The sequence below is a fragment of the Petaurus breviceps genome, unplaced genomic scaffold (genome assembly GCF_028583685.1).
Source record: "Petaurus breviceps papuanus isolate PSGF00001 unplaced genomic scaffold, PetGlider_PUasm1.0 37, whole genome shotgun sequence".
NCBI classification, from domain to species: Eukaryota; Metazoa; Chordata; class Mammalia; order Diprotodontia; family Petauridae; genus Petaurus; species Petaurus breviceps.
The window spans coordinates 91,754,097-91,769,509 of record NW_027186296.1 but is presented as its reverse complement, the minus strand read 5'-3'; the positions used below and the strand labels follow the sequence as shown (position 1 = coordinate 91,769,509).

The 15,413-nt window shown below is 37.6% G+C and overlaps 1 protein-coding gene across 1 annotated transcript in view; it reads right to left on the bottom strand.

Annotated features, from left to right (window-relative positions):
* Positions 1-15,413, bottom strand: part of ATRNL1 (attractin like 1) — a 1,293,617-nt gene that overhangs the window by 555,782 nt on the left and 722,422 nt on the right. The window lies entirely within an intron of this gene.

Below are 15,413 nucleotides of genomic sequence, written 5' to 3'. Positions count from 1 at the left end.
AAAAAATTGGGGGATAATCTACTGGCAAAAAAGAGACTCTCCTCTGCTTTTTATTTTTCATTAAGACCCAAGAGATTTACAATTTAAGGCTTTCCTCAGAGGGAATAACCATTACAATTTTCTATTTGGTTTTACTGAGATATGATGACCACAAAAGGAATCTTTCACCATTTCATACTATCAACATTATTATACTTTATTGTTATATAAAAAATATAACTAAAAAGAGCAAGAAAGGTTATTGTCTTGTTTTGCAAAACAAGATTAATCTTTCCCCAAATAGGTTCATATTCTATACTTCTCTGAATTTCTGATCTTATTTTGAGAAAATATAAACATGTGAGTTGGGTGGCCCATCTGAAAATCCATCCACTTATTCCTTCATTAAATCATTCAGCATAGGATCAAAGCGCTTTTATAGCTACTATGTGCATTGTGCTATGTGCTGGGTGACAGGGGACATAGAAATAAATAAAACAATTCCTTCTAAGAGTTCACAAGTTGCTGAGGATTATTAGAAAATATATGTAGCTGAGCAGGCAAGTAAAAGAAGTATAAGTGCAAAATATCAGCTCAAAGTATCTCGACACTGCTTGGAGGATAGAGGAAGTCTATCTGGGAGCATCTGAGAAGGCTTCCTAAAGGAAGTAACATTTGAAGTGGGATAGGCAGGACAGGTATTTTATCAAAGGGCAGGTATGAGAGGGGCATGACAGGTACAGAGAAAAGTGCAAAGGTGGAAAAACATGGGACAAACTACCTAGAGCATGGGCAATATGATGGTAAAGTGTCCAGAGAGGATCTAAAAGGAATTTGAGTCAAGAGTGAGAATAGTCTTTAAAGAAAATTGAAAGTCAATTCAAATCTATGAAATGCTTGTGAGTAGGGGTAAGGCATTATCAAAAAGTATAGAGGATATGATCAGAAGTAACTTGATTCATCTGAAAAGGATTACAGTTTTGTTAGATTTTTATCTGTGTATGCTTTCAATGAGGATGAACAGGGCATCAATGTAAACTACTGCACTGATAGCAGATCCTTCAGTTTGAACCCTACAAGTCAAAATCAAAGTGGAGGGAATGTTGGTGCGTGATTTTCTGTTTGCAGATGATTGTATACTCAATGCATCCTCTGAAGCTGAGATGCAGCTAAATGTGGATCAATTCTCTGCTGCTTGTGCTAATTTTGGCCTAACAATTAACACCAAGAAAACACAGGTGCTTCATCAACCACACCACACCATCCATACATGAAACCAACAGTTACAGCAAATGGAGAAGTTTTGAATGCTATGAATAGGTTGAATTACCTTGGTAATGTACTTTCCAGGGATGTGCACATTGTAAGTGACATTGATGCATACATTGCCAAAGCTAGCTCAGTGTTTTAGAGTGAGAGAAGAAGTATTAGACTGACTACCAAAATGAAGGTCTACAGAACCGTTGTGCTGACCTTATTGTTGTATGCCTGTGAAACCTAGACGGTCTACCAGCACCATGCTAGGAAACTGAATTGCTTTCCTTTCACTTGTCTTAGACCCTTACATGAATTAAACTGCCAAGCATTCAAACTCTACTTCAAAGAGTGCAACTCTGATGAGCTGGCCACCTTGTTTGGATGCAAAATATATGCTTGCCAAAAAGACTTTTATGAAGAACTCACATAGGGCAAGAGTTCACATGGTGGTCAGAAGAAGCTATACAAGAACACTCTGAAGGTCTCTCTCAAGAACTTTGGAATTGTGTGAGACACTGGCACAGGACTACTTAGCATGGCATGCCCACATCAGAGAATGTGCTGTGCTCTATGAGAAAAGTAGAATTGAGACAGCTCAAAGGAAATGCAGGATGCACAAATTTGAAGAATCCACCCCAAATGTTCACATGTACTATTTGTGCCTGACCTCTGATAGAGCATTTCGAGCTTGTATTGGTTTGATCAGCCACAGTAGGACACACTGAAACTTGACTTTAGCATAATGAAGTTATTTTGATCCTCCTCAAGAACAAAGGACAACAATCGTTTGTGTATGTAGGGGCAAGGCTTTTCCATTGGGAAAGACCAATGCAATTTTACAAACAAATTTTTAAAATTTGAAAAAGCTGGGACTTCTATTATTTTTCTTTTGTGAAGCCTGCATCTTCTCTGGCACTAATTATTGGCATACTGACACCTCAAGGCACTCGGAGATATAAATTAAATATCCATTGTTTTTTTTTTTGTTGTTGTTGTTGTTTTTTGAGCAATCGGGGTTAAGTAACTTGCTCAAGGTTACACGGCCAGTTATTTCTGGGTGTGGAACTAAGTCTCGGAGCCCAGATTTGATCCCCAGGTCATCCCGACACTGGAGCTGGTGCTCTTACTTGCTGAGCCACCTGGCCGCCCCTAAATATCCATTGTTATAGGTTTGAACCACTCACTGAGATTTGGGCTTTAAAAAGGAAACGGTGAACAGAAGAGAAAAGAGAAACAAATTGATGGGAAAGTTTTGGGGGAAAATAGGAGAAAAAAGAGAAGGATTTGATATAACAAAAGAGAAATTATGAAAGTGATTTAAAATGTTTTGGACTTGTGAAAGCCAATGTCTATGCCCTTATTTTTTTTTTTTTTTTGTAATACTGATGCACTAGAATTTCTAGAATTATGTCAAATGATGCGGAGTGTGGGAGGGTGTAGGTCCATACTTGATTTCCTCCTTTAGTACTCAGAAAAGTTTCTTTGCTTTCCTCATTGAAATTGTGGCTAGCTTCTGGTTTTAGATATATGTTTCAGGGCTTTAGAATAGGTCAATAAACTAATCAGAAGATATTTACTAAGTACCTACTACACGTCAGGCATTTCATTGCTATTTATTATAGAATGTGGTTTCTATTGTTTTGGTTTTTGATATGATTTATTATATTAATAATCTCCTTAATGTTTCCTTAAAGAACCGTTCTTGTATGTCTTTGTGGATTACCTTAATATTTCCTTAAAGAGATTCTTTTATGTCCCGTGGAGCACCAACTGCAACACAGTAAATAATTTTTGGATGTACTGTTGTAATCTTTCTGCTATGGTTTTATTTAAAATTCTTTGTTTTTTTATTCATTTGCATTTTGAACCAATAATTCTCTTTCTTCGCTTTTTCTTGTTTAAGTATTAGAGTCATTTTACTTCTATAAAATGAATTTGATAGATTTTTTCTCATATTCTAAGAATTATTGCTGCAGATTGATATCAGTTATTTTTAAATGCTTTATAGAGTTCACTTAGATTAACCTAGAAGAGATTACATAATAGAACAGAAGATAGAACACTGGATTCAGGAGTCAGGAACAGTTAAGTTCAAACCTTGTCTCAGACACTAGTTGTGTGACCTTGGTAAATTATTTAACTTTTCTCAGCTTCAATTTTCTCTTATATAAAATGAAGATAATAATAAGACCTAGATAACAGAGTTGTTATGAGGATCAACTTAGATAAGATATGTAAAGTATTTTGCAAATCATTGTGTTGTATAAATGCTAGTTTAATATGCTATCATTATTTGTAGCATTAAAGTTTAGTACTGATATTATTTTATTGTTTACATTTTCCTTTAGTCTTATTTTATTACCCTGTTTATCTTGCTTGACTATGATTTTTTTTGCTTTGTCTGATAGCATGATTGAAATCTCCTTTTTGAGCATCAGTTGATGCACAATTTTGTTCCAGTCCCCTATTTTAATTTTGTATGCTTCTTTATTTTTAGAAATGTTTTTTGCATACAGTATATTTTGAGATTTTCTTTTCTAAGCCATTATGCCACTCTTTTTTATTTTATTGTAGAATTTCCTGCAACATAATAAGCAGACCTTATTTATTACATTTTTTCTGAAAGATCTATATCTCATTATTTTGTTTTTAAGGTCAATGGGTATTTTTCAATTGCATAAAATTTATATGCTATTTTTCAGGCTGTTTCCTTTTCCATATTTTCTAACAAAGATCCTTCCACTTTTGTATTTTTGTCTTCCAAATGAATCATTCTCTTTCTTTCTCTCTTGACATCATTCATGATGTCTTCTATCACCCAAGGTCTGCTGCTGCACACACGTATGTGTGTGTATGTGCATAGACAGATGCATGTACATGTCTATATATACACACATACATACATATATAACTTAAATCCAAGTTAACATTTATACAAGCATACAAAAATGTTTGTGAAAGAAATATAGACTCTTTTTTTTTTTTTGCTTTTTGGAGGGCAATTAGGGTTAAGTGACTTGCCCAAAGTCACACGGCTAGTAAGTGTGTCAAGTGTCTGAGGTCAGATTTAAACTCAGGTCCTCCTGACTCCAGGGCCAGTGCTCTATTCACTGTGCCACCTAGCCACCCTAGAAATATAGACTTTTAAAATAAAATAATACACACAACAGAGGACTGGAAATCTAGTAGAGGTCAGTCCTGTAGACCCAGAATCTAATTTGAAAAAGGACATGAGGTTGGTCTTCATATACCTTAATGTGAGAAGACTAAAGATGTAAGTGCATGCATGCATGCATGCATGCATGTATATATATATACATATGTGTGTGTGTATTATATATACATGAATATACATATATTGAATATATACATATATACATAAATATAGCTACATATTTTTAATCTGCATTACGAATTCAGATTTCTGACCTATTTTATTCATGATGCCTTCACAGAAAAGATTTCTCTTTTTGAACCATTCTGGAGATTTTGATGATGTTCCATGATGTTTAGGAATGCTTACAATTCTGTTTTTTATTGGAAAGTCTTGTTTTTCCTCATAGTATAGTATCTGTTAATTTTCTTCTGGTCTCTCTTAAAGTTTTCTTTCCTTTAATACAATGGACATTTTTAATGGTTTGTGTTAGCTAGGTTGTTACTTAGATTTTCTCTTTTGGCTTTATGGTCTTTTAGCTTTTTGCTTGGATTTATTCCTTTTCATTTGTTTCTGATTTCATCTTTACTCTGATTCCTCTTCGTTCCACTGCTATATAACTTTCAAAATCTTGGCATCCTCAACATTTTCATATCAGAAGGTGTGGAAGACCACACCAGGTCTTTATTCAAAGTAAATTCTAGGTCTAGATGGCAGAGTAGGAAGCATGCCAGGCCTAGAGTCAGGAAGACTCATCTTCATGAGTTCAAATACAGCCTCAGACACTGGCTATGTGACCCTGGGCAAACAAGTGAAACCTGTTTGCCTCAGTTTCTTCATTTGTAAAATGAGCTGGAAAAGGAAATGGCAAATCATTCCTATATCTTTACCAATAATACTCCAAATGGGATCATGAAGAATCAGATATGACGGAACAGAGGACTGGCCACTGATGGTTTTCTAGTCCCCTACTCTGTTTATTATTTTAATTTAAAAAGTCTGTTTCTTTTTTAAATTTAAATTTATTTATGTACTTTTAGTTTACAACATTCAGTTCCACAATGTCTGTATTTCTTTCACCTACATTTTTAAAGGCTCATTCAAATTTTCATGGGCATTTAGGGACTATTGTGAAAAAGAAAATGATCTCTTATTGTCTTCCTCTGGATACATTTTATTAAAATTATGCAGTGTTTTTTCATGTTTCTGGGTTCAGATCTTTTTTGCATAGTGAGTTTTCAGTGGTTTTTGAAGGTATAAGATAGAAATACTGGCAAATCTGAAGTTTTCAACATACTTCAGAATAACCTACCTTATAGAAATCAGAAGAAATAAATGAACACCTGGCGGAGAAAAGGGACATAATGCTGTTAAGGGAGACTCTGAGGTGGAGAGGGATATATTTTAATATTTTTAACCTTTCTGAAATGGTTATTATTGAAATCATTAAAATATGGAAGCATATCATTGATTAGGTAGTCTCATTTAGGGGGTGAAAAAACTCACAACATTCCATAGAATTAACATTAGAAAGCACAATGTTGTACTCTAGCAAATGTTTTTAGTGACAAAGAAATATCCTCTGGTGGCAATCTAGCCAGCTGAAGGCAAAGAGAGATAATATTATTTGTATTTTGTGCCAATTTAAGGTTGATTATGGGCATCAAGACCAGAACGCATATTTCTATAAAGTATTATTAAAAGCTTTTGGGGGATTGCTAATTTTTTATTTCTCTGAAAAGATTAGAAACTAGGGAATTGTGTTAAAAATGTATTAGGGAAAGCAATGATATCCTTCTCAGAATATGCTATCCTAGTATGTAATATCTTCAAACATATTAAAAAAAATTTTTTCTACCAAGAAAATAATTTGCAGTTTAAGTATCTTGTTGCCAACATGTACATTTTGCATTTTGTTAGTGAATATTTAAGTCATATCAAAAACTATGTGGACGCTAGTTATGATTCTTAACTAAGTGTTTAGTCTGCAAAAAGCTGCACTATTCTCTGGTCCGGAGGCAAGATGATAAAGTACAGGCAGGATGGTGTGGTAGAAAGAGCATTAAACAGACAAATTTTATTCTAGCCCTGATGTGAAATCTTGGATAAATTACTTCACCTCCTTGGGCCAACATTTCTTCATCAACATAATAAGAAGGCTAAATCATTCATTCAGCATACATCCATTCATCCATCCAGAAATACTATCCATTAATTCATTTGACAAAAAAAAATATGTTAAGCACCTACTGATTGCAGAGTACTCCATTAGGTACTATGGAAGATAAAAAGCTGAGGAAAGACAAAGTCTTTATTCCCATGAGGTCTACAATCTAGGGGAAAGACACTATCACACATAACTACAATGTACAATATTCCTCTATAAGTATCTGAAAATAGTGCAATGTAATGCCAAGCAAAGGCAACTTCCCAAGGTTCAAAATACCAGCATAGGTGCTCTCCATTTTATTCAGTGACCAACCAAGAACAGAGAAGATAAAAACATGACATCATTCCAAAATACAGCATTTACTAAGTGTGATTAAATAATCTCCAAGAACTACCCCACCCCAGGACCTTCCAATCATTCAATCAATTACAAAGTCCCAGTTCTAAATACTTCTCCACCCCTAGGCTATACCTTCATTTGGTCCACCACAAAACCCCTCTTCTCAAATGGAGATTAGTTTCCAAACATAGGTAAAGTACCTTCATTTGTCAATCCCAGAGCACAATAAGGTCAAAAGTTCCCCACCCCCGGATCACAATTGAATCTACCCCAGAGTTACATCAAGTTTAAACACAGCACTTAATACCCAAATGGAGGTCTTTTCTTCATCTTGACACTAGGCAAGTTCTCAGCAATCTTAGTTCCTGGGGAGACAAGGCTTAGCAAGGCCATAAGATACATTGCCAGTCTCTTCATTAATTCGTCCTCTGTCTGTAGAACAGTCCTAGAACCCCTGAACACATTAGCAAAGCCCTCTCCCAGGATTTCTGTAAACATACAACAAGAAAATCCTTCTTCAGGGCTTCTGAACCAACAGAAAGGCTCCCAGACCCCTGCAACAACAGCACTGTCCTTCACTAGTGGACAGTATTCACTCTCTGTCTGCAGGACAGTCTCAGGGCTTCTTAGTGAACAGCCAGGTTCCAGGACTTCTTCAACAAAAGGACTGTCTTTCACCAGTGGACAAATCTGGCCAAATAACATCAAAACAGACAGACAAAGTACCAGCAAAACAGCCATGTCTCCTCAGTACTTGGCAGCTCAGGGGGCAGGTCTCAAAAGTCCAGGGCAATTCAAAGCGGCCACCAGCAATTCTCTTAGTCTCTCTCTCTCCACGAGGTGCTGCTTCCAAAAAGATCTTCCGCCTCTCTCTAGTCTCTCCAAAAATCTATGTCACCAGCTCCTCCCAGTTCAGGACTTTCTTTTCACATCAACAAGTCCATCCCACAGGTGGGATTAACAAGCTCTGGGTTTTAACACAATCAATTTGAAAACCAAGCCAATACAGGGGAATCTTTAATTGCCATTACTATCACAAATAGTAAAAAAAAAAAAAATGAAGTGCTACATAACGGTCAAAGAACTTCAAAATTCATCTTTTCATGGTCACCCTCTGGCTACCTCAACTCTGCCTTTTTCGAATGGAGTGGCTAGAACCTTTCCCAATACAGGTAGTCTGACAAATCTTCACAGCTACCACATTCTACAACAAAACCAGATACAGGGTCCCCCAACTTTGAGTGGAGAATGAAGTACTCTGTAACCCTTAATTATATAAATTAGTATTAAACAGTACCCAGGCCCTTCTGGGCTAGACAATGCAATCAAATTTGAATCGGCTAAACTAAGCTAAAACTAAGGATCAGCTAAACTAAGCTAAACTAAAGATGTAAAGCCATTGTTCTCTATCTATCTGGCCAAATTCCTTCTATATTATGATTGTCAGAAGCAAAGACCCTTTGCTTTAGTTCTGGATTTTGGCCAGCAAAAACCTTGCCTTCTCCCCACACTTCAATAAATATGCTATTTTACTGAAGTGAGTATTTCCTTCAAAGGTACAGATGGCAACTCATCCATGCCTTCTTATTTGTGAGACTCTTGTCTATATCTCTCCATAAATTATCCACAGGGAGGCTATCCCTTTAGCTGGGGTGGAGGGGGAGGGATCTTCTGCTGTTTCTTGATATCACCTGGGTACCAATATACCAAGCTGGCTATCCATCTGTTATCCCTCAATGTTGCTAATGATAAGAAACACTGATAAAATAAAATTTTGTTTCTAAAATGTATGATTATAACTTTCCATAATATATTTGTATTTAACTAAGGTAAACATTCATGTCTAATAACAGTAAATAATGCCATCTGTTTATTACTCCTAACACAAAACACAATACCTTTAAAATATAACATGGTTGCAAAAAGGACACATACTCAAACATTAAAAAAGCTAATCAAAGATTTAATTGTCATTTTGTGGCTTCCTGTTGATTCTTCACATTTTATATTCTTATTTCATTTATTCAGTAAGAAATGTTTATCAGTTATATAATTTATCAACAGATGTCTTTATATCCCTTATAGAAAAATGCAGATTTTGTTAAAAGGAACTAATGATCTTTAGTGCGAAGAAGACTTACGATGAACATTATTATCATCTTAGAATGCTTGAAAGGTTATTATTATATGAAGAAGAATTAGATTTACTCTACTTGTCTTCTAAGTCAGAACAAAAATCAATTGGTCAAAATTATAGGGAATCAAATATTGGTTCAATAAAATAAGCCTCCAACAGAGACAGGAACAGGGATAGGAAAGTTAGATAGCTAGCAAGGGTTCAATATACAGGAACAGAAGATGGTGGCCTGTTAGGATGCATAGGGTCCCAAATCCCCAGTAAACACTCAGAGATGTACTTCTTTAATAAATCAGAAAAAAAAATTAATAAGTCACCCCATACAACTCAGGAATTCATAGAAGTCCCCCAGTATCTTGGGTTAGATGCACTAGCAGGGCAGGTTGAGAGCAAATCACACAGGGCAGAGGAAGGCAGACTTTCCTGGAGACTTTGAGAAGTCTTTTCTGCTCAGGTTTTGTACTCCTCAAGCCCATCCCAGGCTAGGGCACGTGTTTTCACAAGCCAGAGGCTGGAGCTAGAGCAGAATCATTTAGGGGAGTTCTGGCCTACTCTAGTACTTTGCATTCTCCCTACCCAAGTCAGACAGAGGGAACTTTTCCTCAAGTCTGCAGAAGGTTGCTTTAGTGTTGCTCTTATGAGGGATAACATGAGAGATTCTCGGAGTACAGCACTTCCAGAAAGAGACCCTGAGATCTGCCCAGTTTGAACGGAATCTAATCCAGGCATAATCCAAGAGAAAGGAAAGACCCAAGTTATTCAAGCGAGGGTAGCAGGAGCCAGTCAAACTTTGGGGCAAATGTCATAGGCAAAACCCAGTCCAAAAAGTTCCTAAAGCCTGAGGTGGAGTCCAACACAAGAGGAGCCCTCAAGTCTAAAAGCATATTGGTATCTATAGTCAGTAGAGGTTCTGAGAGTCCTGTGATAAGAGAAAGAGCCCAATCATAGCCTACCATTAGAGCTGCCCCAGACTCTCCAAAAGGAAGGGTCCAGTCTAGCCTACTAGACTCAGAACCAGGCAGGTTCTGATCATGCACCAAAATGTAGAGTTTGACCTAAGAGCAGGTGCCCTCAAAAAAGAAACAGAATCACTGAACATCATGGCACAATACCTTAGTTTGAAGAACACCAAGAGAGTATAGGATAATGCACTTTTAATGGAGTTGTGAAATAGTCTAACTATTTTGGAGGTCAATTTGTAATATCACTACTAGGTCTGTATCCCAATGAGATCAAAGAAAAGGGAAAAGTACCGATTTTTCAACACAAAAATATTTATAGTTGCTCTTTTTGTGGTGGCAAAGATGGAAATGGAAAGCTTGGCTATCAATTGGGGAATGGTTTAATAAATTGCAACATATGACTGTAATGGAATACTATTTTTCCATAAGAAATAATGAGCAGGATAGTTTTAGAGAAACATGGGGAGACATATTAACTGATACAAAATGAAGTGAGCATAACAAGCAGAATAGAAACAAGGACACAGAGCCAAGATGGCAGAGTAAGGCAGGAACTCACCTGAACTCTCCCAAATTCATCCCCAGAGAAATAGAAAATAATGCCTTAAAACAAATTTTGTAGTGGCAGAACCAACAAAAAGATATGGGGGGAGGGAGAGAACAATTTTCTAGTTCAAGTCATTTTATAAAGTCAACACGAACAGTATGTCTTACTTAGTAAAAAGGTGAGGGTAATCCAAAGTAGAAGGCATTCAGGTAAGCCAGAAGTAGGCCATGCACAAGTAAGTTAGCAATAAAACCCCATGTGTAGGCACAATTCATCTGCAAGGCCCCAAGACTCTCAGGTCAGTGCCCAGGTTATATGGTCTCAGTGCAACAGGCCAGCAGGAAAGTCCATTGCCTTGGTGTGGCAAGTCAAGAGAGAGACTTCATAGCCCCTAGTGAAAGAGGCCAATAGGGAGGCCCTGAGGCACTTGAGACAGTTTCCCCTTCACCCTAGGATCACAGACCAACTTTAAAAGTCACAAAATAGGCTGAAAAATTAGCAAAACAAAACAGAACAAAAAGGCAGCTAGGTGGTGCAGTGAATATGGCACTGGCCCTGGATTCAGGAGTATCCAAGTTCAAATCTGGCCTCTGACACTTGACACTTAATACCTGTGTGACCTAGGGCTAATCACTTAACCCCAATTGTCATGCCTTTCCCCTTAAAAATAATGATTAATTAAATAAATAAAAAAAGAACCTGACCATAGAAAGTTACTATGGTGAGTAGGAAGATCAAGACACAAACTCAGAAGAGGAAAACAATGTCAAAACACCTACATATGAAGCCTCAAAAAAAATGTGAATTAGTCTTAGGTCCAAAAAGAACTTTGAGAATGCATTTTAAAAATCATATAACAGAGGTAAAATAAAAATTGGGAAAAGCAATGAGAGTGATGCAAGAGAACCATGAAAAAGAAGTCAAAAGTTTGGTAGAGGAAATACAAAAAATGGAAAAAGATGAAAAAAAAATCCATAGAAAACAACTCCTTAAAAAGAAGAGTTGGTCAAATTGAAAGGGAGCCACAAAAGCTCACTAAGGAAAATAATTCCTTAAAAATTAGAATTGGGCAAGTAGAAACTCCTGACTCCATAAGATAACAATAAATAACAAAATAAAATAAAGAAAAAAAGAAGAAAATATGAAATATCTAATTTGAAAAACAACTGTACTGAAAAATAGACATAGGAGAGATAATTTAAGAATTATTGGACTATCTAAAATTCATAGTCCAAAAAAAGAGTGTCGATACTGTATTTCAAGAAAATATGAAGAAAAATTGTCTTGATATCCTAGAACCAGAGGATAAAATAGACATTTAAAGAATTCACCAGTCACCTACTTAAGCTTCCAGGAGCCAAGATAGCAGAGTAAACTGTAAGAGCTCTCATTCCCCCCTTGAAGACCTTGAGAAAATGAGAGAATATTGCCCCAGGAAAAATCCTGGAATAGGGCAGCCAGTAGCAGTAGGAGTACAGCAGTCTTTTAGTTTGGGAGGCCAGGGACATCGACAGGTAGGGTCCCTCTTGTTTTGGCCAAAGGGGACAAATACAAGACAGGAGGCATCCCAGTAAGCCCCACCTTAGAGGACCAGCAGGGGATCCTGAGCCACAAGGGGGTGGATCTAGCAAGCACCAACAACAGGACCCCTGGTGGTACCTTTGCACAGACAGTAGAATTGGCCATCTGCAGCGCAGATGATGGGTGAGGCTATCTGTTCTATAGTGCAGCCCTAGAGGAAGAAGAGATGTCCAGTGGCCAGATTGCCTTTTCTACCCACAAACACACACCTCAAGTTGCAAGCTTCAGTGTAACCCTGGGAAAACTAAGAAAGACATCACTTAGCCCTGAGCCTTAGCACACACCAGCCAGCTCCAGCTTAGCACTAGGTGAACTGCAGTTCTATATATATATTCTATCATTATATAGATTATAGCTGGCAGAACCAGAGGCAAACAAAGCCACTAAACCAGGCCCCTAGCTCCCAGTACAAGAAGCTTGAGACAGTGCCCCAAAAGCAGAGATTCATTTTAAAAGCAGGAAAAAAGGCAATCACAATGAAGAATCAAACTAGAAAAGCAAAGACCATACAATCTAACTGTTGAGACAGGAATGAGCAAAATGGGAACTCAGAAGAGGACAGCATTGACACTATAGCCATATCTGAAACCTCAGAAGGGAATATGAACTGATCTCAAGCCCAAAAAGCAATCTTGGAAAAACTCAAGAAAAATTTTGGAAACCAAATTAGAGAGGTAAAAGATAAATTGACTAATTATTTTAAAAATACAATGGATAAAATGGAAAAAAAAATCACTGATCAGAGCAAATCTTTAAAAAGTAAAATTGGTAAAAAAAAAAAAAAGAAAAGTAAAATTGGTGAAATGTATAAGGAGGTATAAATCTAAAAAGAAGAAAATAACTCTTTGAAAAGTAAAATTGGCCAAATGGAAAAGGAGGCATAGAAGCTAAGTGAAGACAACAATTCATTAAAAGTTAGAATTGGGCAAGCAGAAGCTAATAACTCTATGAGGCATAAAGAATCAGTCAAAAATATAAAGAACGAAATAATAGATGAAAATGTAAAATATCTCATTGGAAAAACAACTAACCTGGAAAATAGATCCAGGAAAGATAACCTAAGAATTATTGGTCTACCAGAAAGCCATGATGAAAAAAAAAGAGCTGGAAGAGTAAAAGAGTCCAGGCAATTATCAAGGAAATATCAAGGTCCTAGAACAAGAAGGTAAAATAATCTTTGAAAAAAATCCACTGTGGGGGTGGGATCAAGATAGTAAAGTAAAAGCAGGAACTTGCTTGAACTCCTGCTCCAACCACCTCCAATACCTGTAATATATGACTCTAAACAATTTTTAGAGCTACAGAACCCACAAAATGACAGGAGCAAATCTTCCATTGAAAGCAGTCTGGCAGGCCAATAGGAAGGGTCTATTGCATCAGGCTGGGAGCTGAGCACAGTCCCATGTGAGCTGCACAGGCCCAGACCAATAGCATAGACCTGCCAGAGCAGATGTAAGAAGAGTGAATCACGGGCAACTGTGGCAGTTTCCAGACTTCTCCACCCATAAATGCCAAAGAGAAAGTAAAATATAAGTGGGGAGCCCTGTTGATCCTAGATGAGAAAAGAGTGTTAATGACTTTATGAGAAATCAAGATACTATAAAAAAATAGAAGGCAATGTGAAATATCCCATTGGAAAAACACTGACCTGGAAAATAGATCCAGGAGAGATAATTTAAAAATTGTTGGACTACCTGAAAGCTATGATCAAAAACAAGCCTAGAAATCATCTTTGAAGAAATTCTCAAGGAAGGGGTAGAGTATGATGGTGGAGTAGAAGCAGAAAATTCTGTGAGCTCTGGTCGTAAGCACTTCCAATACCTGTAAATATGACTCTAAACAAATTTTAGAGGTACAGAACCCACAAAGTGACAGAGAGAAACAAACCTCCCACTGAAGCCAGCATGGCAGGCCGACAGGAAGGGGCTATCACACCAGACAGGGAACATAGCCCAGTCCCACATAAGCCGTGCCAAAACCTGGGTGGCCCCGACTTGTGGCCCAGAGTGAATCACCAGCAGTCATGGCAGTTTCCAGACTTCTCAACCCATAAATGCCAAAGAAAAAGCAAAATGTCAGTAGGGAACTCTGCTGGAACTGGGTGATAGAAGAGCATGGTCTGGTCCCTGCCCCCAGGGCAAGAGGTGGCTGAGACACAGTGGCAGAAGCTGCTGTCATATGGCTGCCTCTGGAGCTCCTGGCCTGCAGACTGTAGGGGACCAAGTGACTGTTCAGAGGGTAATCACTCTTCCTTTGACCTGCTTGGATCTGGATCACAGTCTTGGGTGATGGTGCTTGAGTTTATCGACAGTGTGCCAGAGCTTCTGGTGGCTGCAGAGAGGGCACCCTCCACAGACCTCTGACGACATTTATGAAAACCCCAGCTTTTTTGGGACAAAGCTCTCCACTCTGGAAGCAGAGTTCTACAATGGCCAAATGCACAAAAGTCAAATAATTGGCTGACAAGAGGAGCAAGCAGAGGAAGCACAATCAGATCATATATTCTTTTTTGGGGGACAAAATGGATTAAAATATGGAACCATAAGAAATCAATGAAGTCAGAACTCCTGCACCAAAAGCTTCCAAGAAAAATATGAATTGGTTACAGGCCATGGAGGAGCTCAAGAAGGATTTTGAAAATCAAGTAAGAAAAGTGGAGGAAAAATTGGGAAGAGAAATGAGAATAATGCAAGAAAATAATGAAAAGCAAGCAAACGGTCTTCTTAAGGAGACCCCTCAAAAATACCGAATAAAATAATGCCTTAAAAAATAGACTAACTCAAATGGCAAAAGAGGCTCAAAAACCCAAGGAGGAGAATAATGCCTTAAAAAGCCAAATTGCCTAGATGGAAAAGGAATTTCAAAAACTCACTGAAGAGAATAACTCCTTCAAAATTAGATTGGAACAAATGGAAGCTAATTTATGGGAATTTATTATAATCAAGATACTTTTTTAATTTTAATTTTAATTTATTTTTTATTTTTTAAGCAATTGGGGTTAAGTAACTTGCTGAAGGTTACATGGCCAGTTATTTCTGGGTTTGGTGCAAAGTATCTGAGCCCCGATTTGATCCCCAGGTCATCCCAACACTGGAGCCGGTGCTCTTACTTGCTGAGCCACCTGGCTGCCCCTAAGCAATTGGGGTTAAGTAACTTGCTCAAGGTTACACGGCCAGGTGTTTCTGGGTGGATGCTAAGTGTATGAGCCGGGATTCAATCCCCAGGTCATCCCGACGCTGGAGCCAGTGCTCTTACTCACTGTGCTACCTGGCCTCCCCTGTAATCGA